Below are 26285 nucleotides of genomic sequence, written 5' to 3'. Positions count from 1 at the left end.
CCTTTCTGGAAAAGTGATGTTGGGAACGAGAACATGTTCATCTGAAGAGTAGGAGAAAAAGCATGACAGAGGAAGGGAGTCAGTCAGGGCAAAGCTGGGTCAATGGGTTGAAAGCAGAATGTTCTTGTGGGCCAAGGTGACTGAAGGGAGGTGGCACCAGAGAAGACATTTCTTTAGGCATTGGGATACACCGGGATCTTCATCACAGATTAATGGAAATTTTTTGAAATGTTTTAACCAAATGTAACATGATACAATTAACATATTTTTTTTTTCATAAAGATTCTGGCTTACCTATAAGTTAGGAGAGGGGTAGGAAGATCAGTTAGGAAGCTCCCCTGATAGCATGTAGGTAACAATCCAAATCATACAGGACCACACCTGCGGGGTGAATGGGTTACATTGTCTTTCCCTGTGTAGGTAGTAGTTAAGGAGGTGGATGACACATCCTTTGTCTCACAGCTGGCATTTCATTGTCTGACACTGTGTGACCTTCTCATGTTCCAAAACATATGGCCTAGAATGCTTCTAGTTCAGTAAGAGCAGAACTAAGGTAACATTACTGGACTGCCTATGCCAACGCTCCAAGTATCTGCCCCCATATCACATCTTTTAAAAGCCAAGTTCTATTAGCTTCTTTTTTTGTTCCTAATATGACACTGATGCAAAGTGAGAGATCAAAGCAACCAATGGAAATTCAATTTGTACATTCACATGTCACCTATGCATAGGGTCTCTTACACTGAATGAAGTCAAGGAGAAAGGAAGAGTAAGTGCTCAAACTTGGCTGGTAGAATTGCCCATGTTCCATTAACATGAGGCAATATATGCCAAGAGAATACAGAGTCTCAAGAACATTGGTGACCATCATAATTCATCACATTACTACCTTGAAAATCACCAATGGGTAGTAATAACACATGATTTCATGACTTCCCTTTGGAAGACATGAACAAATCTATTCATCTCAAATAAGGTACCTATGATAGACCAAAGAAAGGATGGCATCCAAGTCTGGCTTAATGAATTTATGAGTTTTACTGGGGCCACTTCAAGAAGTATGAGCATCTCAATAGCTGCTGAGATACAGAAAAAGTCACTCAGCTTGGATGACAGCCCATGGAAACTATGTGTATGTGGAGGACCCTTCATGGTATGTAGGCAGCTTATAGGCAGCTTGGCAAATCAATGTCTCTTCCCACTGGCAATTGTTACTGTTTATGTGACCATGGGGAGAGGCCCTATGAATCTGCTACATTTCAGGAGCTTCATAACTCCTGTAAGTTTTATATATTTTCTGGGGCACCTCGTTTCTCCCTGAAATGGGGAAGAAGGGATTTTTCAGGTTGGAAGAAATAGCTACATAAAATATGGTCACCCCATTGGTGAATTTGTAACATGATTTTTTACTTGTATTTTATGAAGCTGCCAAGATTATTAAATATTACTGTTTCCAAAAGAGAAAAGCAAAGGCATTTAATTACGTATCCTTGAGTCACAATTTTCTCCATGCTACAAAGTTACTTGCCATTTAGATATAGAAAGACATCTAAAAGGGGTTTTAAATCAATAATGGAAATGTAGAACAATGTGACTTCTCATTTATAGATAGCTTTTATTTTTGCCAAAGATTTTTCTCTCAGTAGTTATGAAATCAGAAAATATAATGATGTAGTGCTATAAACTTCTCAGTAGTATCTTAACTAGATAATAAAAAAAGGGCAAAAGAAAAAGAAGTAGTTATATGAAACCATTATGCTTATTCTCTGAACTATAGTTTCTTGTACATATGCATCGGTTCTATACTTCCTGGGCTGAGTGTAGTTCAGCCACAAAGTGCTCACCTATCAGCAAATACACAGAAGCACATGAATAAGTTTATACTGATGTGTCAAGACTCAGAAGGGAGACTATTCTACAGACCAAGAAGAAGAAAAATAGTGACATCTTTAAAATGCACATTTTGATTCAAGTTGGGGGTTTTATTAAAGATATTTTAATATAGGCTTAAGCATAAAGGTTAGGAGAAAGAGGTGCTCAGACGAAAGTTATAGATAAGGATTCCTCCAGCAGGAGTTGCCCCTTCTGATTTTACTATAGAGTTGCTGCAACTGTGTTTCTATGAAAGATATTCTAATATGCTTAGGGGAAATTTTTGAAAGGTTAATGAAGGCTTGGGGTTTGGTTAATAAATTAGATCAACTTTGGTTAGACCATAAGTTAAAGTCTGAAAAAATAGACTAGAACAACTTCAGGGTCAATAATTTATACCAATAACTGATCATATATTTAAGTTACTGGTGTGTTAATTTTTTGTTTGGAAATGAGGAATAAAATAAAGTAAATCAAATTCACCAAACAACCCATGCTATAAATACATGAAAATTTGATTTATGTCATGTGCTTGGTGAGTTTTGGATTCATTGTAATCTAATCTAGTCATGGCCTGGCTCTGCTCTGTTTCTGACTGAAACAGATAGCCTGGGCTCAGAAACCCCAGTTTATCACATACACCTGTGTGTTTCTCCACACAGAAAACACCTTTCTGTATTTCCAGTAGGAGGTAGCCTTAAAGGATGAAGGCAGTGAACTGAAAACTATCCAGTGCACTAGACCTTAGAAACCTCTTCACTGTCTCCTGTCCTTCTACTGATTCCAGCCTCAAGATTCGTAGGGCCTCTCAAGAAACCCCAGATGATCCACCTGTAGAGCACACACTGACACACCCTAAACATAAACAGAACATTTAAAGTTCCGCTGTAATCAATAACTAAGATATGATCGCCTCCATACGTGGTCTCATTTAACAAGCCAAGTGATTGCACTTAACGTCGTAACCTAAGAATTTTATGTAGTGAATGAATTGAGATCTTGTTTTTATCTAAGCACCAACTGCTTCAAATATATTGCCTCTTCTTTGAAGTCAGATGAAGTTCCGAGTTCTATTTGCTAGCCTCCGATTAAGTTGTACCACCAAATATTTCATGTGTTTTGTGAGAGTATCTGTGGAAAGTATGTGGCTGAAGTAATGATTAGCTATCCAATGGTATTTCCTTCTGAATTTTATGGAAAGGCATGTGAATTATAGTCAGTGAATATATATGTGTGTTATATTCATAAATATGTCATCTATTTTTTGAACTTTGGGTTAGAAAATATCTTATATTCTAGCATCAAATTGTAACTTTTAATTATTTCATGCCTACTTCTTGAATGGCCTTCTTAGCCATCTCACTGTGGTAAACTACATTTTTAATTTTAATGATTGGAACACTTATTATTTGTAGTAACAGATATGATTACAATAGTTACATCTAATAAATATATTTTTTTGTATTCAGTCTACCTCTTAAGAACAAGCTTTCAAAAAACTTTGAAATAGTTTTTACTTACAAAAACACTCCCAAGATAGCCTGGACATTGCTAAATGCTCTTTACCCATCCACCATAGTAGATCTGAGAAGTTGTTTTGTTTGATTTTTGTCATTTGTATTTTTTGTTAGTCAGTGAGTAATTTGCCTTTACTGTCAGATTCGTGACCCAGGGTCTTATTGGACTTGAGCTTATAATCCTCCTGCCTCAGTCTTCTGAGAGCAGAGAACACCAACCTGCATCACAGGATTTGCACATTCGACACAAAATTGTATATGACCATGAACTGTACTGCAGACTTTACACAGATCGTACAGTAATGTACTTCTTCCTGCTTTGGGTAAGGCAAGATGTCACTTCAGTTCCCAGTCCTTTCATTGGTTGTGGCCAGAATTAGCATCTCAGACTCTCTTATATTTCAGGATCTCAAATATTTAGATATTCAAGAAGAATATCCAAAATTGAAGAAAACTGTTTGCAACGTATCAAAGGTTCAGGAGAACAGCAATGTCAACCTGGTAACTATTTTTAATGGGATATGAGTTACTTTTTCCATTTCTGTGTTACTTTGATAAAAGCAACAGAAAGGGTTTAGCTCACAGTTCAAAATCTACTCCAACTCAGGAGCTGAAGATCACTAGTGAGAGTCTCTGGGAAAAGACCTCCCCCTCAGTCTGGTCATCTCATGACGGAGCCGAAGGGAAGCAAGAATATCCAGGACATCAAGGATATCCATTTCCTTCTCCAGTGGTTCAGAGTGTACTTCTCTTTGGTTCTTGGTAACTGTGTTGTATAAAGCAAGGACTTACTTATCTCCAGGGAAGATTGGAGAATCTGTGAGATGCTTGATCTGGACACTTTGTAGTTTTAAGCATGGTAAAGATTATAGGGCATTTTCTCTTTTTTTTTTCCATAAATAGGCAACATGATTACATATTGTTGAGTTAAATTACTTATTTCCCAAACCTAATCTCACCACCCACCTCTCCTTAAGCTCAAACAGTTTCAAACTACTGTTAGTTTTTTTTTTTTTTTTTTTTTAATTTAACTTTGTTTTTTGAGACAACTTTTCTCTGTTTAACAGTCCTGGAAATCACTTTGTATACCAGGCTGGCGTTGAACCCACTGAGATACACCTGCCTTTGCCTCCCAAATGTTGGCATTAAAGGTGTGTACCAACACCTCCTGGCCTACAGTTAGAATTTTAGATCCAAGTTCTGCCCCTCAGCACTTGCCACCTGAGATGTAAATGGCAAGACCTTGTTTGCCTGGTCCCTACAGATAGATCATCTTCAGCTAAGTATCTAAATGGTATTGGAAGAGTTTCTCCCTTATCCATTAGAACCTCTATTTTATAATTTGGGCTAAAAAGACTTTCAGGTAAATTGGACATGCAGGGACCTAGATGGAGATGGTAGAGAAGAAACATGAGGGGATCTTAGAATGAGTAGGTGATAGTCGGGAGCTAAAAAGGTGACTTAACTTAGGAAAGACCTCTATTCTAAACATATGCCTATCAGTTCTAATTCTACCCACCTTCCCATCTAGGCATCATTATTTCACAGATAAGGAAGTAGATGCTCAGAGGGAAACCGACTTACCCAGGGACAGCTCATGGAGGCAAAGATTTAAATTTCAGCCCCTGTACCGACCCCACCCAGAACTTCTCCAAAATAGTAAAACTGTCTGCTTCCACTTGCAATCCTTCATTGGAGAAAAGGGGGCTTGTTTCTTTCCAGTGTAACCTTAATCCTATTCATCCCCATGTCAGTCTTTTGAGGTGAGTTACCAGTGAACGCTAGGATGGGAGCTAACAACGGTGGCTGATCTTTGGGAGCTAAATAACTTTTATTTGTGTTACCATTTATTTTTTCTGACAGACAATATGAAAGCAATCACTTCTTTTCCAGATGTGTGCTGAGACTTGGAGTGCTGGTGTGGATAATTTTCTTTCAGAGACAAAGTGAGTCTAATGTATAAAGAAAAGATAATGTGAAATGTGATGTCAGAAAAATAAGATCTGTGACTCTAGAACTGTGATTCTTTGTATCCCCCACAGCATCAACAACAATAAATTCCAAGAAATTTGCATGAATGTAGAGTCGAGTGGCTTCCGTGGAAGGAAAGCAGAACTAACAACTCACAGGAACCACATTTTCTCACCTCCCTTGACAAGCCAAGTGGAGTGGATACTCAAGGGAAGAAACCCTGTGCTCCCCATCTGTGTTCCCATGAGCATCTTAATAATCACAGTTGTGGAAACCAGTTGAATGCAAACCTCAAAGAAGAAGGGAGAGCAGATGTAGGAGTTGAGGGAGAACAGAGAGACGGAGGAGAAAGAAGCCAAGAGCAAGAGTGACAGGGCACAGATCAATCCCACTTTCTTCCTTTAAATGTTAAGAAAGACAGGCCCTCCAGTGCTTGCCATAAGACACAGCCATTCTCTCAGAGCATGAGGCTGGTTCCATTGCTTTATTCCTTCTTAATTAGCAGGAATTAAAAATGGACCATTGCCATTTTAGAAGCCAGCATATGTGTCCAGATCACTACATACTGGTTTCCCACTTAAGAAGCAAACCCTGAATTCTTTGCATTTGAATTGTTTGTTAGTGCAGCTGACAAGTTGTAAATGAATTGGTAACCCAGGTAGGTATCTGTTGCAGCATACAAGCTCTGTGCTATTAAAGTAAAGCATGTGCCTCTATTTTAACAGCAGTGTTCCTTACTAAGGAGACTCAGTGAGCCATTCAGTTTAGTAGAGAGCAATCCTGATTTTGCAGAGACAACTTCGGTTCAAAAAAAAAAAGTATGTGAAATTGGTGTCATGATGCAATAGCTCTCCCCACAGCCCAAAGAAACAGCTTAAAAGCACTTTCAAAGAGAGTTAATATTTCTGGCTTGTATGCATCACTGGCTGCACAAGGTGATTTTACTGTGCATTATACTTTAATTATAACTGCACCATAGCCATCTGCTCCACTCTATTCCCTAATTATAGATGCAAAAAGCATTTCACAACTCCCACCCATAAAAAAGATCTGAGGGATTTCATGGCAGGCTTGCTCTGAGCACCTCCTGCCTCTTTTGGCCTGTGGATGCTCCTTTCAACGGTACATCTAAACAGACCCAGGAAATACTTGGGATATAGTGATCACAGCCTCAGACCTGAGTGTCTGAACTATTTCCATCTATTAGACATTTTCTTGTGCCTTTATCATGTACATGTCAGCTAGCCTTTCCCTTGCATAGGTCAAACGCAACTTCCTGTGCACAGTTGCCTTTCTGCATATGTTGTTCCCACCATTTGAAAGCTAGTCCTGTTATTTAATGTACGATGACTTTAAGCATCTCTCTAACTCTGGAGAGTTTTGCTTCCTGCATTTTTAGTGGAGAGAGGAGATCCTGAGTTTCCTAGTTTACTCTTACTTAGATGAAACAGTTGGTAGCCTTGAAGGTATCTCTGTAGGCTTACGTTCATAATCCCACCACCTTAGTTTCCCTGTATCTAAATAGAATTTAGGTAGCAAAAATTGGCAAAGGAAAATGTGTTTGTTTGTGGTTAGGGCAAACCAGGGGAATAGTCTAATTTCCACACTTTTCTTATGGCTGTCTTATAATTTATGGAAAGCAAGAACATAAAGGCTAGAGCACATGAACATTTAGCTAGAAAACTAGTCCTTCTCTGGGACAAAGGGGATTTGGGTCTGCTCTTTTTATAGAAACATTTTTTTTTGTTCAAGTCCGAGGCTGGGAAAATGGGAGTTGTTAAACACCCCCCCCCATTGTTGAAAGAGGAAAGAAAGTGTGGGATGTAAGATCCTTGCCTACCCCTGGTCTGGCAGAATTCTTTGCCTCTAAGCCATTCCTCTGATGGGTGTAGAGTGGAAAGCCCATAGCAGTTTTCTTCGGAACTCAGTTTTAGTTCAGTTTCCTAGCACACTAGTTCAATGCATCAGTTCTATGAGTGAAAAACATGACTGGCATGGGGGCACAAGTGTGTTGCATCTCCCAGAACTTCAGTACAGGTGCACGGAGAGAAAACTACATCTGCAGATACTGAGTCTCACTTTTGCATAGTCATTGCTTCCACACGTCATCTGAAATCCCCTCTTAGGTACTAGAGCTAGTTATAACTGGGGCCACTTCACACTGTTCCGCACGACTACCTCTTTATCACCCCATGTTCAGTGACTTTCATGGCAGATGGAATCATGACGGGACTATGAAGGAGACACACAGAATGAATGCAACTTCTCCTCACTGCCCGCCCTTCAGTATACCTGCTCATCATTTACACAATGCCACTGAAGGAGGGATTAAGTCACTGGTTTGGGCAGGATGATCCCTTCACTTCTGAACTTGCACAATAAGAATTTGAACACAGTTCACAATAGGAAAAACAGAATCATTCAAATAAATAAGTTGTTCTAGTAACACTCTGAAGATAACCATAAATGATAACCTTCTCTAACTGGTAAATTCCAGACCCCCTAAGGAGTCTTCTAGCTTTGATATTTCCCCATGGTTTCTAAAGGAGTCTGTAAATTCCAAATGTGTGGTTTTAGGGAAACTGGGGGTGGTTTACTGTGGCCCCAAAGCAGGACACTGGAGAAAGACAAGCAGATTGACACATATAATCCTAGCATGTGAGTTGAATGCCTTTCTGGATCTACATCTGGACATTATGAATAATAGGTGAGAATATGTGGATTTTTCTCATGGGATGAAAGGGAAAGATTATAAATTCCAAATTCCTTTTTCTTCCAAATTCTTGAACTTTCTATTAAATGCAAAATCTAGCTGGTCATTATAGATGATTGTCAGCTACCATGTAGTTGCAGGGAATTGAATTCAGGACCTCTGGAAGAGCAGCTAGTGCTCTTAACCTCTGAGACATCTCTTTAGCCCCCAAGTCTAGCTATTCCTAAGATTACTGTTTAATTACAACCAAGTCTTTAAAAGAAGATACTCAATTTGGGCCACAGGAAATAATATGACATCAACTGTAATAAAAATAGATAAACAGTGGCTTTCTAAGAAGAAAATGAAGCATAAGATTTTTATTAAAAATATCTAGTGAAAAATATCCATTCACAAGGTGACAAAAACAAGTCACCCTAAATTCCAGCACATGTTATATTGATTGGAGATCCAAATAGATTCCCTGTGTAGCAAAGACAGCTGCATCACATGGTATATTTGATTATTATTGTACATTCAAATTTGTATGAGCGCTAATCTCAATGTTTTATTTGTGGTGGTCTCAAAAATATCAAAGTCAATAAGTATTAATATGCAATTACCAGATTCTACAGATTCTACATCTTTTGCCTCTTATTGAGTGTACCTTTAGCAAGTCCCTAAAAACTAATTCATTCAAGAGTCCATTACCATGTATCTGGGAGTTTTACTATTCTTGGATTTAACATTAGCCAGACCATCTAAAGCAGTATAAAGAGGCATGCATTGCACTGACTAAGTGGATTTGGCAGTGCATTGCCTGCTCTGATCCCATGCTGTGTACTTGCTGTCAGACCTCAGGCAACCGTTTTTATACCCCCTCCCCAATAAAGTGATAGGTTTGACTTTCAAACAGGACCTTTCGACTAAGCAGAAACAGACTGTAGTTCTCCAACCTGCTCACTAATGTTTTTTGAAGAGCCAAGTATTCATTTTTGAATAGGAAAAAAATGTGTAATGACAATAGAAAAGATCAAGTCTTTAAAAGAAGATACTCAATTTGGACCACAGGAAGTCATTTGACATCAACTGTAATAAAATAATAAACAACAACTTTCTAGGCAGAAAATGAAACATGAACTTTTTATTTAAAATATCTAGTAGAAAATATCCATTCACAAGGTGATAGAAACAAGATACCCTAAATTCATAGCCACATCCTTCCCCAATCTCCTTTTCCAGTCAGTAGCTCCCTACCCCCACCCCACCCCCACCAGTCTCCTCCTCTTCCTATCCATCTAGGAGAATGAAGGTCTCTGAAGAGTATCAATAAAACATAGCATATCAAGTTGCACTAAAACTAAGTACCTCCTCATGTATTAAGGCTAGACAAGGCAAACATGCTACACTGTAAAATATATGTAGAGTGGCTAGGTTAGTCCCGTGCAGGCTTCCTGGTTGTGGTTGTTCATTCAGTCTCTTTGAGCTCCTATGAGTCCAGGTTAGTTGATTGTTTAAACCTTCCCATGGTGTCCTTAACCCTCCTGTCTACTACCCTCCTTTTTCTGCCCCTTCCTCTGCAGAATTTTTGAACCCTGCCCAGTGTTTGGCTGTGGTTTTCTGCATCTGCCTCTATCAGTTGCTGGATGGTGCCTCTCTGATGACAATGGGCCAGGCTCCAATCTTGTCACAGATGACCAGTTCAGGATACTATTGCTGAGTGTTTCCCATAGATTCCTGGGAGATTTCCCTCCATGCAACCCAGAAATGCCCCTGCCAGCACTCCCCTTCAGCAATCCCTCCTCTTTGTGCCCCCTGCAACATGATCACTCATGTTCCATCCTGAGCCTCCAACAGTCCACTCAAAATCTCTTCAATGTCCCCCTCGGGAGACCTGGTTGTCCTCTGAACCCTTCTTATTTTCTGTTCTATCTGGATTTGTAGATTATAGCATAGTTATCCTTTGTTTTACAGTTAATATCAACTTATGAGTGAGTACATGCCATGTTTATCTTTTTCAGTCCTGGTTACATCACTCAGGATGGTTTTTTTCTAGTTCCATCCATTTGCCTTCAAATTTACCAATGTTCTAGTTTTTAACAGCCAAGTAACACTCTATTGTGTAAATGTACCACATTTTCTTTATCTTTATAACAGGTTCTGGTTATTACTAATAAAAATGCTATGAACATAGTTGAACAAGTGTCCTTGTGATATGACAGAGCATCCTTTGGGTATATGCCCAAGCACAGTATAACTATGTCTTGTGGTGGATTGATTCTCAGTTTTCCGAGGAACTACCACACCAACTTCCAAAGTGTCTGTACAAGTTTGCAGTCGTACCAGCAATGGTGGAGTGTCCCCCTTGCTTCATATCCTCTCTAGCATGAGCTGTCACTTGTGTTTTGGTCACAGCCATTCTGACAGATATAAGATGTAATCTCAGAGTTGTTTTGGTTTGCATTTTCCTGGTGGCTAATGATGTTGAACTTCTCCTTAAGTGTTTCTCAGCCATTTGAGATTCTTCTGTTGAGAATTCTGTTTAGATCTGTACCATATTTTTTAAATGGATTATTTGGTCTTTTGATCTGCCTTGAGTTCTTTATATGGTTTGGAAATCAGCTCTCTTTTGGATGTTGGGTTGGTGAAGATCTTTTCCTGTTCTCTAGGTTGATGTTTTGTTCTATTGATGGTGTCCTTTGCCTTACAGAAAGTTTTCAATTTCATGAGGTTCCATTTATTAATTGTCAATATTAATGCCTGTCCTATGGGAATTATTTTCAAGAAGTTGTTCCAATTTCTCTTCTATTAGGTTCAGTGTATCTGGATTTATATTGAGGTCTTTGATCCAATTGGACTTGAGTTTTGTGCAGGATGATAAATAGGAACCGATTTGTATGCTTCTACATGCTAACATCCAGTTATGCCAGCACCATTTGATGAAGATGCTTTCTTTTTTCAATTGTATAATTTTGGGTGCCTTGTAGAAAATCATGTGTCCATCAGTGTATGGATTTATATCTGGGTCTTCAATTTGATTTCATTGATATATCTACCTGTGTAGTTTTATACCATGTGGTGTTTTATTACAATAGCTTTGTATTAGAGCTTGAAATCAGGGATAGTGATACCTCTGTAAGTTCTTTTATTGTACAGGATTGTTTTAGCTATCCTGGATTTTTTTGTTTTTCCACATGAAGTTGAGTATTGCTCTTTCCAGGTCTATAAATAATTGTATTGGGATTTCAATTGTGAATTTCATTGAATCTGTAGATTGCCTTTGGTAAGATGGCCATTTTTACTATGTTAAGTCTACCAATCCATGGGCATGGGAGATTTTCTGATATCTTCTTCAATTTCTTTCCTCAAAGACTTGAAGTTCTTTTCATATAAGTCTTTCACTTGCTTGGTTAGAGTTACACTAAGATATTTTATATTATTTGAGGCTATTGTAAAGGGTGTTGCTTCTCTGATTTCTTTCACAGCCTGTTTATCATTTGCATATAAGTGGATTACTGATTTTTTTTTAAAGTTAATCTTGTTTCCAGACATTTGACTAAATGTGTTGATCAACTATAGGAGTTCCCTGGTAGAATTTCTGGGGGTATGTTAATTATTCAGACATTGAAACAGCTTAGAGAAAGGGTTACTTGGATAATTTGTTTATTAAATAGAAATTATAAAAATTATCAAACAACAGTTAAATAATTGAACATAACTCTTAAAGCAATTCATAGGATTCTGTGTATGAACTTCACATTTGGATCTGAGTTTCTAAGCACCCTAGGTAAAAAGTGACATAGTGTTAAATGGATACATTTTACAATCAGAAGAGAAACAAAATTATATACCAGTTAGAGGAGAGATAGACACAATTCTGTAAAACAAATTTTAAAATAAAAAGATTTTATTCTTAGTTAAAATTATGTGATAATTTTATGTATGCATATAGTTCATAGTAATTATTCTCTTATCTCTTTCTTACCCTTTTACCTTCCTTCTATCCCTGTCTACCCCAGCAACATTTCTTACCAGTCTTTCATTTTGTTTTGTGACTTACTGAGTTTAACCAGTGTTGTCTATGAAAACATAGCTTTGGACCTTCCATTGAAGTCTGGTGGACTCAGCAGTGGGTACAAAACTGAAGACACTAACACACCCCTCTCTGACTCTATATATAGGCAATAGTTCAGCATGAAAGGGTAGGATCCCATGAGACCCTCCCCCCCCACCACCACACATTATTGGTTGTTGACAGGGTTAGTCATATAGAGGCTCGGTGTAAATAATCTCAGCTACAATGGGTTCATGATGGCAATGGCTATGTGACATCCAGAGAATGGCATTTTTGTAGCCCTTATCCTGATTCTGTGTTGAGAACACATAAAATCTACTCACTTGGGAAATTCTAAGCATAGAAGATATGTTATGAACTGAAGTCACCATATGCTGTACAATAGATTTCCGGAATATTTTCATTTTGGATGACTGAACATTTGCATCCTGTCTCTAATGCTTTCAAATTTTCATCACCTCTAGGCTCTGGAAACCATCATAATCATCTCTGCCTCTAAGAATTCATCTTTGAAAATTTAGGTGATTCATACACATGGGATTGTGCAGTATTTGTCCTTCTGGGCCTGGCATAATTTCTTCTGGGTTCATCTTCCTTATCACAAATAACAAGCTTCCCTTATTCCTGAAGCATGGATAACATACCATTCTATCTAAATATATTAAATTTTCTGTGTATATTCATCCATTAAAGGACACAGGTTGAGTTCACACCATATGCCACAGTAAATATGAATATGCAGATAGTGCCTCAAATCATTAATTTTATTTTCTATTGCTGTGCATCCTACTGGATTGATTCTCTGGATCACATAGTACTTTTACTTTGAATTTTTAGGACACTCCACAATTGCTGTAACAATTACATTTCCCTTTGAATAAACAAAATTTCTGTCTTCTCCACAGTACAGCCAACACTTACTATCATTTGTACTTTTTTTGTTTTGATTTTTTTTTTTTTTTTGAGACAGGTTTCTCTGTGTATCTTTGGAGCTTGTCCTGGAACTTACTCTGTAGACCAGGCTGGACTCGAACTCACAGAGATCTGCCTGCCTCTGCCTCCCGAATGCTGGGGAGATTAAAGGCGTACACCACCACCACCCAGTTACTGATAACTCTTCTGTCCACTAGCTTTAAAGCAGTATCTTACTAGATTTCATGATACATTTTCCTTGTGACTGGAGATGTAGTTATACTATTTAATCAATGTATGACTTCTGCTTTACAATACATATTCAGAGCCTCTTCCTCTACTATATTCAGAGTATTTCTTATCCTGCTATAAAGTTGTTTGTATTCTTTATGCATTGTGGATAATTATCTCACTAAATATGTGGCTTGGAACTGTGTTGAAATTTGTGATGGGGATGTCCTTTTGCATATATCTTTCTGTTATTGGTTGATGAATAAAACACTGATTTACCAATAGACAGTAGAGGCAGGAAGATAGGTGGGCCTAGCACATGAGGAGAATTCTGGGGAGAAGAAGAAAGTGAGTCTGTGAGGAGGCACCATGTAGAGACTGGAAAGATAGGCCAGGTGTTCTCTGGTCAGATAAGGCCATGTAGAATGCATATATTAGGAATTATGGGTTAGTAATTAAGAGAGAACTAGCCAGTAATATGCCCTAGCCATTGGCCAACAGTTTAATAATTAATACATCTCTGTGTGTTTATTTGGCACTGAAGGGCAGCGGGACCAGGCAGAACAAAAATGTTCGTCTTCAAATTCAATGTCATACAAATGATCTTCTCTCTTTTGCTTCCTGTACTGAGTGAAATCTTCTACTCCATATGTTTATTTTTACTTTTGTTGAATGAGTTTTTGAAGTCATATCCACCAACTTATTACATAAGCCACAAATAAACCTTATTTTTTTTTTTTTTTTTTTTTTGCAGTTTTACAGTTTCAGGTCTTATATCTAACTTTTTGCTCTAGTTTGGATTTGGACTATCCCCTAAAAATCTAAAAAAAAAAATAGAAGAAATAACTTAAAGGAGATATCAGAAAATGACATGCTCTTGAATCTGTAGGATTAATATAGCAAGATTGGCCATCCCACCAAAATGCAATGCAATGCAATCCTCATCAAAATTCCAAAGCAATTCTTCATAGACTTTGAAAGGTAAATTTTCAGGTTCATATTCAAGCAAGAAAACAATGAACTCAAAAGGGCAAAACCAGTCTTGAATGATAAAATAACTGAAGGAGGTATCACTATCCCCCCTAAAGCAGTAGTAATAAAAACAGCAAGATATTGGCACAAAAGCAGACACATCCATCAATGGAGTAAAATTGAAGACCCAGACATAAATCCATACATGTATTGGCACCTCGTTCTTGATAAAGAAAGTAAAAAATGATGACATCTTTAAGAAATGGAGCTAGTGAAAATGGATGGCTGCACCAAAGCAGAACGCAAATAGATCCACACTTACGACCCTGCACACAACTCAACTCCAACACAAGACTAGAAACAATGAATCTGATAGTGGAGAAAGTTGGGAATAGTCTTGAATTCACTGTCACAGGAAAAAAAGATTCTGAATAGAACTCAGGTAGAACTGGCACTAAGAACAACAATTAATAAATGGAATCTCACAAAACTGAAAGTCTTCTGTATGGCAGAGGGAACCATCAATTGTACAAAGAGACAGCCTACAGAATTAAAAAAAAATATCAACTATACATCCAGTAGAGGGCTAATATCTAAAACATAAATAACTCAAAAAACATGACCTCAAGAAAACAGTGTGATTGAAAACAGGGTACAAATCTAAACAGAATATTCTCAAATGTGGAAATCCAAATGGCTAGAAGCACTTAAAGAAATGTTCTGCCTACTTAGCCATCATGGAAATGCAAATCAAAAGCATTTTAAGATTTCATTGTATGCAGTCAGAATGGCTAAGATCTATAACACAAATGACAACTCATCCTGGTGAGGATATGGAGCAAGGGGAACACTTCTCCATTGTTGGTGGGAGTAAAAACTTGTACAGCCACTTTGAAAATCAGTGTTGCAGCTTCTCAGAAGTTGAGAATAGATTGTCCTCAAGATCCAGCTATATAGGGATTTGTTGGACTTACAGATTTTACCCATAGAACAAAGGATCACCACCCTACAATCCACACCACCAGGAAAGCTAGGAAACAAGGAGGACCCTAAGAGAGACATACATGGTCCCTTGGAGAAGGGGAAAGGGACAAGATCTCCTGAGCAGATTGGGAGCGTGGGGGCAGGGGAGAGGAGTTAGGAAGAAGAGAAGAGGAGAAGAGTAGGGGAGAGGAGGACATAAAGGAGCAGGAAGATTGAGTCAGGGGAAGGATAGAAGGGAGCACGAAAGAGATACTATCATAGAAGGAGCCATTATAGGTTTAAAGAGAAATCTGGCACTAGGGAAATGTTCAGAGATCTACAAGGATGACCCCAACTAACAATCTAAGCAATAGTAGTGAGGCTACCTTAAATGCCCATCCCTGATAATGAAATTGATGACTACCTTATATGTCATCCTAGAATCTTTTTCATCCAGTAGCTGATGGAAGCAGAAGCAGACACCCACAGCTAACATTGAGCCAAACTCCTGGAATCCAGTAACAGAGAGGGAGGAGTGACAAGCAAAGGGGTCAAGACCAGGCTGGAGAAACCCACAGTAATAGCTGATCTGAACAAGAGGGAACTCATGGACCCCACTCTGATAGCTGGTAAACCAGTATAAACCCACCCAGACCCCCTAATATGGGTGTTAGTTAGGAGGACTGCGAAGTCTATGGGGCTTCTGGTAGTGGATCACTATTTATTCCTAGTATATGAATAGTCTTTGGGAGCCCATTCCTCATAGAGAGATACTCTCTCAGCCTAGACACATGGGGGAGTACCTGGACCCTGCTCCATATGACTTGATAGATTCTGTTGATCCCTCATGGAAGGCCTCATCCTCCCTAGGGAGCAGAAAAAGGATGGGATGGGGAGCATGGGAGGAGGGGAGGGTGAGGGAACTGGGATTGGCATATAAAACAAGTTTGTTTCAAATTTAAATAAAACATGTTATCATTTAAAAAAAAAAGATCCAGCTCTACCACTCCTGGGCAAATACCCAAAGAATGCTTCATCTTACTATAGAGTGACTTGCTCAACCATGTTCATTGCTGCTCTGTTTATAATAGCCAGATATTGGAAGCAACCTAAATATCCACTAATGGTTAAATGGGTAAAGAAAATGTATTTTATACAATGGAATATTTCTCAGTAATCAATAAAAAGTAAATTCATGAATGTTGGGATAAATTTATGGAGCTAGACCAAAAAAGAATTTTCCTTAGTGAGGTAACTCAGACCCAGAAAGAAAAATATGATGTGGATTTGCTTATATGTGGATATTAGCTGTTACATCTTTGATAAGGAAGCTACAATCTGTACAAGAACTGAGGTTAGGTACATAGTAAGGTACTAGGAAGGAAGATGGATCTCCTTATGAAGGGGAAATATAATAAGTAGTTATGAATGAACAGGATGGGAACTGGAATGGGAGGATGAAACGGGGAGGGAAGAAAAGGGAGTGATACCAAAATTTAAGGGGTCATTTGGAAATCTCATAATACCTAATCCTAAAATAAATTCATGTCTCAAAGCAATCTAATGTCAATCTAAATCACCAAATAATGGAGAAGACTGAGATCCAACTAGGTATATTATCTTATCATTATAACAATACTATGTTACACTTATTAATTTCATATGTATTTATTTCAATCCTTGCATCTGTGACAAATTCTACTTTTTTGTGGTGCATGCACCATTTAATAGGCTGTGTGTTTCATTTACTAATAATTTCTTTATATATTTCTGTATTCACATGAATTAGATTGCTGGCTGGAATGTTTACTTGAAATTAGGAAATGATTTACTTGTGCTAGCTTGGAAATTAGCCTGTCTATTTTTTCTTGGGTTTTAATGTTGGGTTCATTCTTCAAGATTTTTCCTCCAAGGAGATATTTTTCACTATAATCTCACCATTTAGAAAAGATGTTGTTGGCAATTAGACATTCCTATATTTTAATTTTTCATTTGTATCTTCACATCATTTTGACATTTAATTTCATTTTATTTTTCCTCTTTCATCAACTGAAAGTTCAAGAAGAGGTTGTTGTTTGTTTCATCTGTTTGCAAAGTCTATAATATTTTTTTTCTTATTATTTATTGCTTCATAATAGAGTTGCAGAAAAGCTAGTGATGCTATTTTACTCCTAAGTTTGTGAAAACTCATTTTCTAGAGTACATACAGCATTCTGGAAGATGCCATGTAGTAGAAAAGAAGGCTGCTGCTGTTGGTTGGAATATACATCCATCCATCCATCCATACATACATACATACATACATACACACACACATATGTGTGTGTGTGTATAGCACTGTACTTAGTATTGTATAAATCCATAGTATATACTATTCCAATCTCTTGTCATTGATTTTTTTCCTTCTATGGGTAACTTATTAATTGCTGAAAGTTAGCTATTTAGGCCCATAGAGATGGGTCAGTGGTTAAGAGCACTTGTCTCTTTGAAGAGGACCTGGTTTCAATTCGCAGCTCTAACATGGCAGCTCACAATCATCTGTAGCTCTAGTAACTCCAGTTACAGAAGAACCAACACTCTCTTCTGGCCTCCACATTACCAGACATGCACATGGTGTACACTTGTGCAGGCAAAATCATTATATATGTAAAATAAAAATATTAATATTTAAAATATGAAAGTTATTGAACTCCTTTACTGTTACTGATTATATTTTTGTTGCTTTTTCCTGTCTGCATTTATGTAAATATTCTTTTATATATTTAGGTTTCATCATGTTGGTTACATACATATTTTTAATTTTTAAAGCTATTTGATTAATTACTGACTATATAATTACCTTCTTTTTTCATTATGGCAGTTTTAGCTTGAACTCTATGATGTATGATAGAAGTATAGCCATATTTATTCATTTTTGATTAACTTTTTGTGTCACATTTGTTTCCAATCCACCTTTAAAGTTAGTCTTTTGAAAGCCATGAGTTTTACATTTATTTTTTCTTTCGATTTAGCCACTCTGTGTCTTTGATGATAAAATGTAATCCATTTTCATTTAAAATAGTTATTGACAGAAAGGAGTTACTATTCCTGCTTTGCTGGTTATTTCTGAAAAGAGTTTCTTTTTCTCTTCTACCACACATTAATGTGTCTTTCTTCTTTGGTTCTTTGGCAACTTATTTTTCATATGTATATGTTTTTATTCCTTTCTCTTCCTATTTTGTCTATCTTATATTTATATCTGTGCATTTGAAAAGTTAAGTACCTTGTTGTCTTTCCAGAGTGACATTAAAAAAAAAAAAAAAAAAAAAAAAACTCTTGCCAAATTAAGTGATTCAAAGGTCTTGGAAGTGTGACCTTGGGGACTGTGCATAGATTTACTGATTGTGTCCTCAGGTGGCCAGATATGGTACCTAGTGGCAGGCAAGCCTACTTCTTGGGCTCATAGAGCTGATTGGTACCTTGTTTCGTGGGTACTATCTTAGCTTTTAAGTAGGTCTAGAAACTGGGTGTACAATATCTGGCTCAGCCTTTAAGTTTCTAGAAACCAGTCTGTAACCAGAATTATAACACAAGTCATGTACACAGTTGGATACTGACCAATAGTATTTGTATTTACCATAGGTCCCTGGTCTACCTATTCACAAGGTCTTGGGAGCCTAAGCAATGTCAGGGATGGGTTCCATCTCATACAGTGGACCTTAACTCATATTAGATATCAATATCTAATATGTGCCACTATTGTCCTAGGGCATTTTGAAGGAAGGTCACCATTATAGATTGAAGGGTTTATAACTGGGTTGGTGTTTACCTTTCTCCTTTGGTAGCATGCAGAGTACCTTCTAGTATCATGAACATTAGTCAGAAGGTTTGAAGGCTCCAGGTAGGCATTAGCTTGACTTCTTCATGTTTAATGAGCTAGTTATGTAGGTGTTTCCTTCGGAAATAAGGCCTTACTGTCATTAGTGGCTCTGACATGGTAGAGTCAGCTTCTCACATCATGTCATTCAAAACATACAAGAAATAGAGAAAGATATTAATGGCTCAGTATCTCCTTCAAAAGAACACTCTCATTGACCTAGGACCTTCCCTTAGGTCTTGCTTCTTGTAAGTCCTACTTGCAATAACACAACACTGGAATTAAGCTCTTATGGATGTTTGAGGATATCCTAGGATGAAATTGTGACATGAAAGCATCTTTTCTTGGACTATACAAAAAAAGAAACTTGAAGGTTGGGGGATACAGGTTACAGAACACAGACCTTAGACTACTCTCACTTCTATATTATCTCACCTGGATTCTCTCACTCATTGAAGTTTTCATAGATAAAGTCTTTCACAGTAATGTTTCTGTGACAAATGTATATTGAAACTTACTCTAACATCCTGTTGATGATGCCACCCCTATCTCTGCTATGGCTATGTTATTCATATTTGCCTTGTATGCCTTTAGAAATATCAACAAAATAAAAAATAATAAAAATACTAACTTGTAGTGTGTATTTCACTATGCATTTAATCGCTTTCTTTTTGTTTTTTATTATTCTTATGGTTATAGGTATTTTACCTGCAAATATGTGTGTGAATGTGTACATGTCTGCTGGATGCAGAGGCCTAAGGAACTGGAGTTACAGATGATTGTGAGCTGACATATGGTGCTGAGAATTGAACCTAGGACCTCTATAAGAGAATCTCATGTTGTTATTAGCTGAGCCATCTCTCCAGCCCATGCATTTACTTTTAAAAACAATATTTAATGGTATTTTGGGGCATTGTATAAATCTTATTCATGCACATATTTGAGTACCTAAATAAATTACACACACACACACAAACACACACATATGTGTGTATGTGTATACCAATCAGTATGATAAATCTAGAAATAAAGATGCAAACTAAGTGGCATCTATATGTAGAAGTGGTCTAGTCAAACTCGCTGTACTACTATAAGACTGTCTTATCAGAAGATGCAGCAATCCTTCTAACACAAGGAGCCCTGCATTTGTTTCACTAAGGAACACATGAATACATGAAAATACCAACCAATTTTAGCTACAGACATTAGTATTGTACATCCCTCCCAGGCAGATTTAAAAAAAAAAATGAAGGTTTCGGTGGGTGATGAACCAATATCTCAACACTCTACCTTCCAATTTCATCAGTATTTTTATAAGCCATCTGCAACTTTGCAGTGATACCTCAATTAACACAGTCTTTGAAACAAAGCACCTTTATAATCCAGTTGGCCACACTGACAATAGCTCATAAACATAAAAAGCATGCCACAAATGTGTCATTCTGATCAGTGACAAGTTTCCAATTAAGCAAACACCAGGGCATGCTGTTTGCATAACTACCGTTGGCATGTACAGCCAAGGGGAACAGTTTCAGAATAGCCATGGAGGAGGCGAGTTTCTTCTCTCCTCGTGACTATTTTTTTTTTATCTCTGGAGTTTATCCACTGGAGTTTCTGATGGTACTTCAGCTACATTTCTGACACTATGAAAAATGTTTAAAGGTGTTGCTATTCATATTTGTGGCTTGCCTGGCTGACCAAATTCATTCTGAAGCATACACTTATATACTTGGTGGTACACATTGTAAAACTGCAGCTGCTAGTCATACTGGGGCTAGAAAACAAGCATTCTAGCAGGGCACTGGAAAGGACTTTTGCATGATTTGAATTATAACTGATGCATTGCTGAATCACCATAAATCTCGAGAATCCTTTATCCTAAGCAGGATGTCCTCTAAGGACCTTTCCTGACCAAATTTGCCTGAATTGAACACAAAATTGAAAACTGAAGACAGACAAAAAGAATTCTCTCTGTGTGTTCTTCCTTCTCTCCCTCCCTCTTTCCCTCTCTTCCTCCCTCCATCCCTCCCTCCATCTCCCTCCCACCTTCTTCCCCCTTCCCTCCCTCTCTCCCTTCCTCTTTCTCTCCCTTCCTCTCTCCCTCCCTCCCTCGTTCCCCACTCTCTCCCTCTTCCTGATTTAGAAGAATGGCAGATATAAATTCTGGCTGATCTACTTCGCAGTTTGATTTAGAAAAGAAGACAAATTAACTTGATAACATCAAGTGGGGTCGTTAGTAACCCCTTAATGAACAAGACTTCTCTAATTCCCCTATTCTTGACAAAAGTTTCAGGTCTCAAGGCATAATTCCCTGTGCACTTGTCCTCTGCATTCACAGACATGCACATCCAAAAGTAACTCCATCGACCTTTGTGCTGGAGTTTCTGTGATGACTGTAGCTGTCGATTGATTGCCTCATTTTGGGTATGTGCTGAGAGGGGGAAATGCAACATTAAGCAACTGAAAAGAACAAAAGGAATCTTCAGCATCACACATTGTCGGCCCAACTTCCTGCCATTTGGAATCACCTGCTCCAGGCATTTGGGGGTGGAAGAAAAAAAATTCAGCCCACAGAATTTGGTAGTGCTGGATTCTGCCCTACTGGTAGAGCAACCCTGGGCATTTAGCCTGTAACTCTTTGGAGAGAATTTACCAGGAACCCTTTCCAAACTTTGGATTTTGCTACCATGGTCTTGAGGGGCTTAATTTTATGTTCACGGTTGCCAAGAATTTGTAAAGATGTTTTCTTTGCTGTTATTCTGTAATCTCCAGTTGATGAGAACATTAGAGGACGTGTTAGCCAAGAACCTGGCTCAGCTGCCCGCATACTCGCCTTAAGTGATATCCAACTTCTGTCTGACCTTTGCCACTGTGTGGGAACACACCTCCTCACAAGATAGCTAGTGACTGAATTCTCACTGTTTCATTAGTAATTGCACTCCTCTGAGATTTCTCTTAACTCAATTTGACCCCTCTAACTCTGAAGGCTACACATTAATTCTTCCTGTCCTTGAGAGCCCTTGAAACATTTGAAGAGAGCCGAAACAGATCTTTCTTCAAACTTTCCCTAATTCTTTTCCCAGAGGAGGAACATGAGGCAGAAAATTAGTTTAGGGGGGTGATAATTGTTGGTATGTAACATGATTTCCAGGTGGTCATATGACTCTTATTAGTGTTGCTAGTGCTGATGGAGTGAAAATTAGGTGGCAGAAAAGCAGTAAAACCTTCAAGTCCTGTAGCTCCAGTGGGCCACTGAGTCAGCCTGATTTCTAAATAATAGCATGAACAAAATGCAGTTGGTGACAACTGTTTTGAAGCATGAAAGCTCAGTTGCATGGAGCCCATTTTTATTTCTCCTCTGGCTCCTTTTGTTGCTAATTAAAAGTTCTGCTACACACTAGCTGATGAAAGAGACTTGGGAGATGAACTAGTTACTAAGGACAATCACAGAGATGCACAGAGGATGATCTACTCCGAGCTCAGTTGGGAACCCCCCACACTGAACAATTCCATTGTGGGGAGGGGCAATGACACTCATCTGCCTTTCATCACTCAGAAATACAGAATGGCAAACTGAGAGGATACTAAACAAACACAGATCAGGAACATAAGGTTTGGTTTGCAAAACCAAGTGGTGTGGCTGTATAAAACATAATAGTAATAATGATGAATGCCAGATGGTGGTGGCACACACCTTTAATGCCAGCACTCAGCAGGCAGAGGCAGGCAGAGCTCTGTGGGTTAGAGGCCAGCCTGGTCTACAAAGCCAGTTCCAGCTGTTACATAGAGAAACTCTGTCTCAAGAACAAAACAGAACAAGAAACTATAATAAGAAAAGTACAAATAAAAGCTACAGTTCCACAGTCATAGAAGGATTATTGCAAACAGATTACCATGCTGTTCAGACCAAGCTCCATTCACTGAATTGGCTACTACAGCTTTCAGGAGTGTGACCAGTCTGGAAGGTTTTGAGAAAGTATGGGTAGATGGGTAAGGATGATTTTAGAATGAGGACTGAAGATGCTGAAAATGCTGAACTCGGATTAGAAAGAATTCTGGGGAAAAAAGGAACGAGTGGCTCATGCAGCAATGGGGAAGTCTTGCTGATGCCGGGTGGAGGATGTTTTAGCAGGAGCCAGGTTCACTGTATGAAGTGGGAATGACGTAAGGGCACTGAGTATCTCAGGAGACATAAGGCTGAGTGCACTACCTGGCTCTGAAAGGCAACTCAGGAAGCTGCTGGATGCAGCAACTCCTTGGGCCCCTAAGACAGAGGAGGCAAAGGAGAGAAGTGAAGAAAGGGGAGGGGAAGAGGAAAAGAAGGGGTGAATAAAAAAGGGGAAAAGAAACAAAAGAAAACACAGAGCAACGTGGAATTGCTCTGAATTTCAAGCCAAATATTGAGGTGGGAGAAAGACTCTGTACTGGAAACCCCAGCGATATGAGAGATTTTACACAAAACAGTTTTATAACTTTAAACAAACTATTTTCTTCTTTGTCTTTTTTTTCCTCTTAATAAAGTCAGGGGTCTATCCTTAGACCAGAGATTTTCAAACATGAAATCTTACTTAGACACAAAATTAAACAAAATTAATTCACTATGTTAATTAAGGAGTAACCATCCCTCTTTGGGACAGGTCTGCTATCTCCTCCAAGGCTCTAGGAAGAGAGTGGAGAAAAACATTAGGGCCAAGGTGAGGCAGGTATGTGACAAAACGCTATCTTCTGGGCATGGCAGAACTGATGCTCTCATGAACTAACTTCAGTTGTGGTTGTCTACAGAGACTCTCACAAGATTGGGGCCAGCAACATTTATCATAGATGACAGTTGGCAACTAAACTCATTAGATGAGGAGGTGTCATTTTATTTTATTCATTGATGTATCCACCACGAAACTACTCTCAATCCATAGAATAACCTCTCACTTAGGCTCAGGCCACACACAGAAAAAGAAGGCAGGAAAACTAGAAAATAAAAAAAAAAATGTATTTTAGTGAAAAGAGAAAGATGAGAAAGGGAAATCATGTATGAGTATATTCAAACACACATATACGCACACACACACTTCAAAAATCAGAAATATGGTTCATCAGGTAAAAGAACTTATCACCAAATCTAATGGCAGAAGTAGAGAATGAACTCGTGCAATTTGCCACATGCATGCTATCACACAAATACACACACACTAAAATAAATGCATGTAAAAATATATTATGTTTCCTTTTTATATGGAATGTAGATTTAAATATATAAATATAATCCTACGAGAAAGGGGACTATGAGAAAGGAGAACAACTTTTGAAGGAAGGGAAGGAATGGACACAAGAGAAGGTAATGAAATACATGTGGCATGAAGGCAAAAAGGCTACAGGGTGGGGGAGGAGGATCAGCAAGAAGGAAGCTGTGGGAGAAAAATGAAGAGCAGACGAGACTGTCCCTCAAGACACTCCATGGCAGCCACTAACAGGCCCCTTCCTATCCCTTACATGATTCTAAGTTGCATGAGCTATGTAGAACATTACCAGTGTTATGTGGGAGTGTAGGGTTTAATATATGTATCATCCAGCATTTCCTATCACATAAAATTGAGGGAAAACCCACTAGGCTTTGAAGATAAATAGGAAAGTCACTTTATTAGTAAGTTATTAAGCCTGAGGTCTGGGAAATGGCTCAGTTTGTGAAGTACCTGCTGAGCAAACATGAAGACCTGAGATCAAATACCCAGAACCTACACATCACAATGGATGCTGTATCACCTTGCTGTATAACAGTTTCCTCCAAATTGTAGCAGTTTCTTTAAGAAGAGGGAGGCTTGGGGGACTCAGAAAGTAAACAAATTGCACACCTCCTGGAGAGCTGAAATCTCTCCAGATCTGCTTCCCCAGGTTATAAAAGCAGAAACTACTGGGGGAAGGCACTGATGAGCCTAGTTGCCAGAAGGAACTTGTCATACCTGTAGAGCTGCGTATAAGTTATGAAGAGAGATCAAGGGCTGCAGCTTCCATAAGTCACCCCTTGTGCTGTTGGGGTGGGCTTTTCAGTGATGCAGTTGATTTGTGTTTTTTCTCCTCCTGTAAATAATCTCACACCTACACTCCTGTCAATAAACCCAATAAAACTCTTCGGTTCATTAAGCTGGACTTTGGTAAAACTGTTCCATTGGTTTGTTGCAGGCTTCCTTTCTGGGGTGAATAAAATTGTATGTGTTGCATTTCCTCTAAAATAGTCTCTTATATAGAAAATTCCACTGGGAGGGAATTTGGTGGAAGCGGGCAGGTCCTCAAAGCTCAGTGACCATCTAGGATAGCTTACTTGATAGCCTACAGATTCAGAGGCAGATTCTCTCTGTGATTGCTCTGTGGAGAGCAATCTAGAAAAGATGCTGCCATAGATCTTTGACTTCCACATACATTTGCACAGATGCTCTCACACAACTCCATGTACACTTGAACACAAATGTGCATACATACTAACTAGGAAATACACTAGACACATACACACAACATTATACCACACCTGCCCCTATAATATGAGATATATTATAAGACACAGTTCCATGAATGTGTTGGACATAGTGGTGAAACTTTCCCAATCTGTTTCTTAAGTATGGAATTTCTTCCTAAATCTCACATAAACCCAATGTGTATTTCAAAATCAAGTTCAAATTTCCCCCAGCAAAACATCCTACCTCAGACTTCAGTGCTTTCCACTCTTTGCAACCTCCTGGGCATTATGTGCTGAGAATCTCTGAACTGCTTCCCTCAACACATTGAGAGTGTTTGATGTTAAGAAGGATAACTTTTCTCACCTATTAATGCTGTCTGCCTGGAAAGTAGGATCTGCAGTCGAGTTTCTTCACTCGTAGGATGCAAGCAATTGTGCCATTCAACAGGGGTCTGGGAGACTAAATGGGATAATTCATGCAAAACACAGGGTGCTAAGGAGGGGAATCATTGTCCATTAAGTCCATCAACATTTGCTTCAGCCCAGAGGAGAGGAAATTTAAGCATTTATATGGGGGGTGCTATTTTTGCCTCCTTTCCTTTGACTCCAGTCACCATTCACTATCAGAAAATATTGAAATGATATAATAGATCAGATAATGAAGGAACTGGAAGAGTTCTTTCATGAACAGCCTGTACATCAGTGGTTCTCAGGCCTCCTAATGCTCTGGCCCTTTAATACAGTTCCTCACATTGTAATGAGTCCCAACCATTAAATTA

The 26285-nt window shown here is 38.4% G+C and overlaps 1 pseudogene; it reads right to left on the bottom strand.

The window, feature by feature from the left end:
* Positions 1-21888, bottom strand: part of LOC127227231 (RNA transcription, translation and transport factor protein-like) — a 29254-nt pseudogene extending 7366 nt beyond the window's left edge.
* Positions 21889-26285: the final 4397 nt, after the last annotated feature.

This window comes from Phodopus roborovskii, unplaced genomic scaffold (genome assembly GCF_943737965.1).
Source record: "Phodopus roborovskii unplaced genomic scaffold, PHOROB, whole genome shotgun sequence".
Classification (NCBI taxonomy): domain Eukaryota; kingdom Metazoa; phylum Chordata; class Mammalia; order Rodentia; family Cricetidae; genus Phodopus; species Phodopus roborovskii.
Note: the sequence above shows the minus strand (reverse complement) of the source record. Positions and strands in the feature narration are given on the sequence as shown.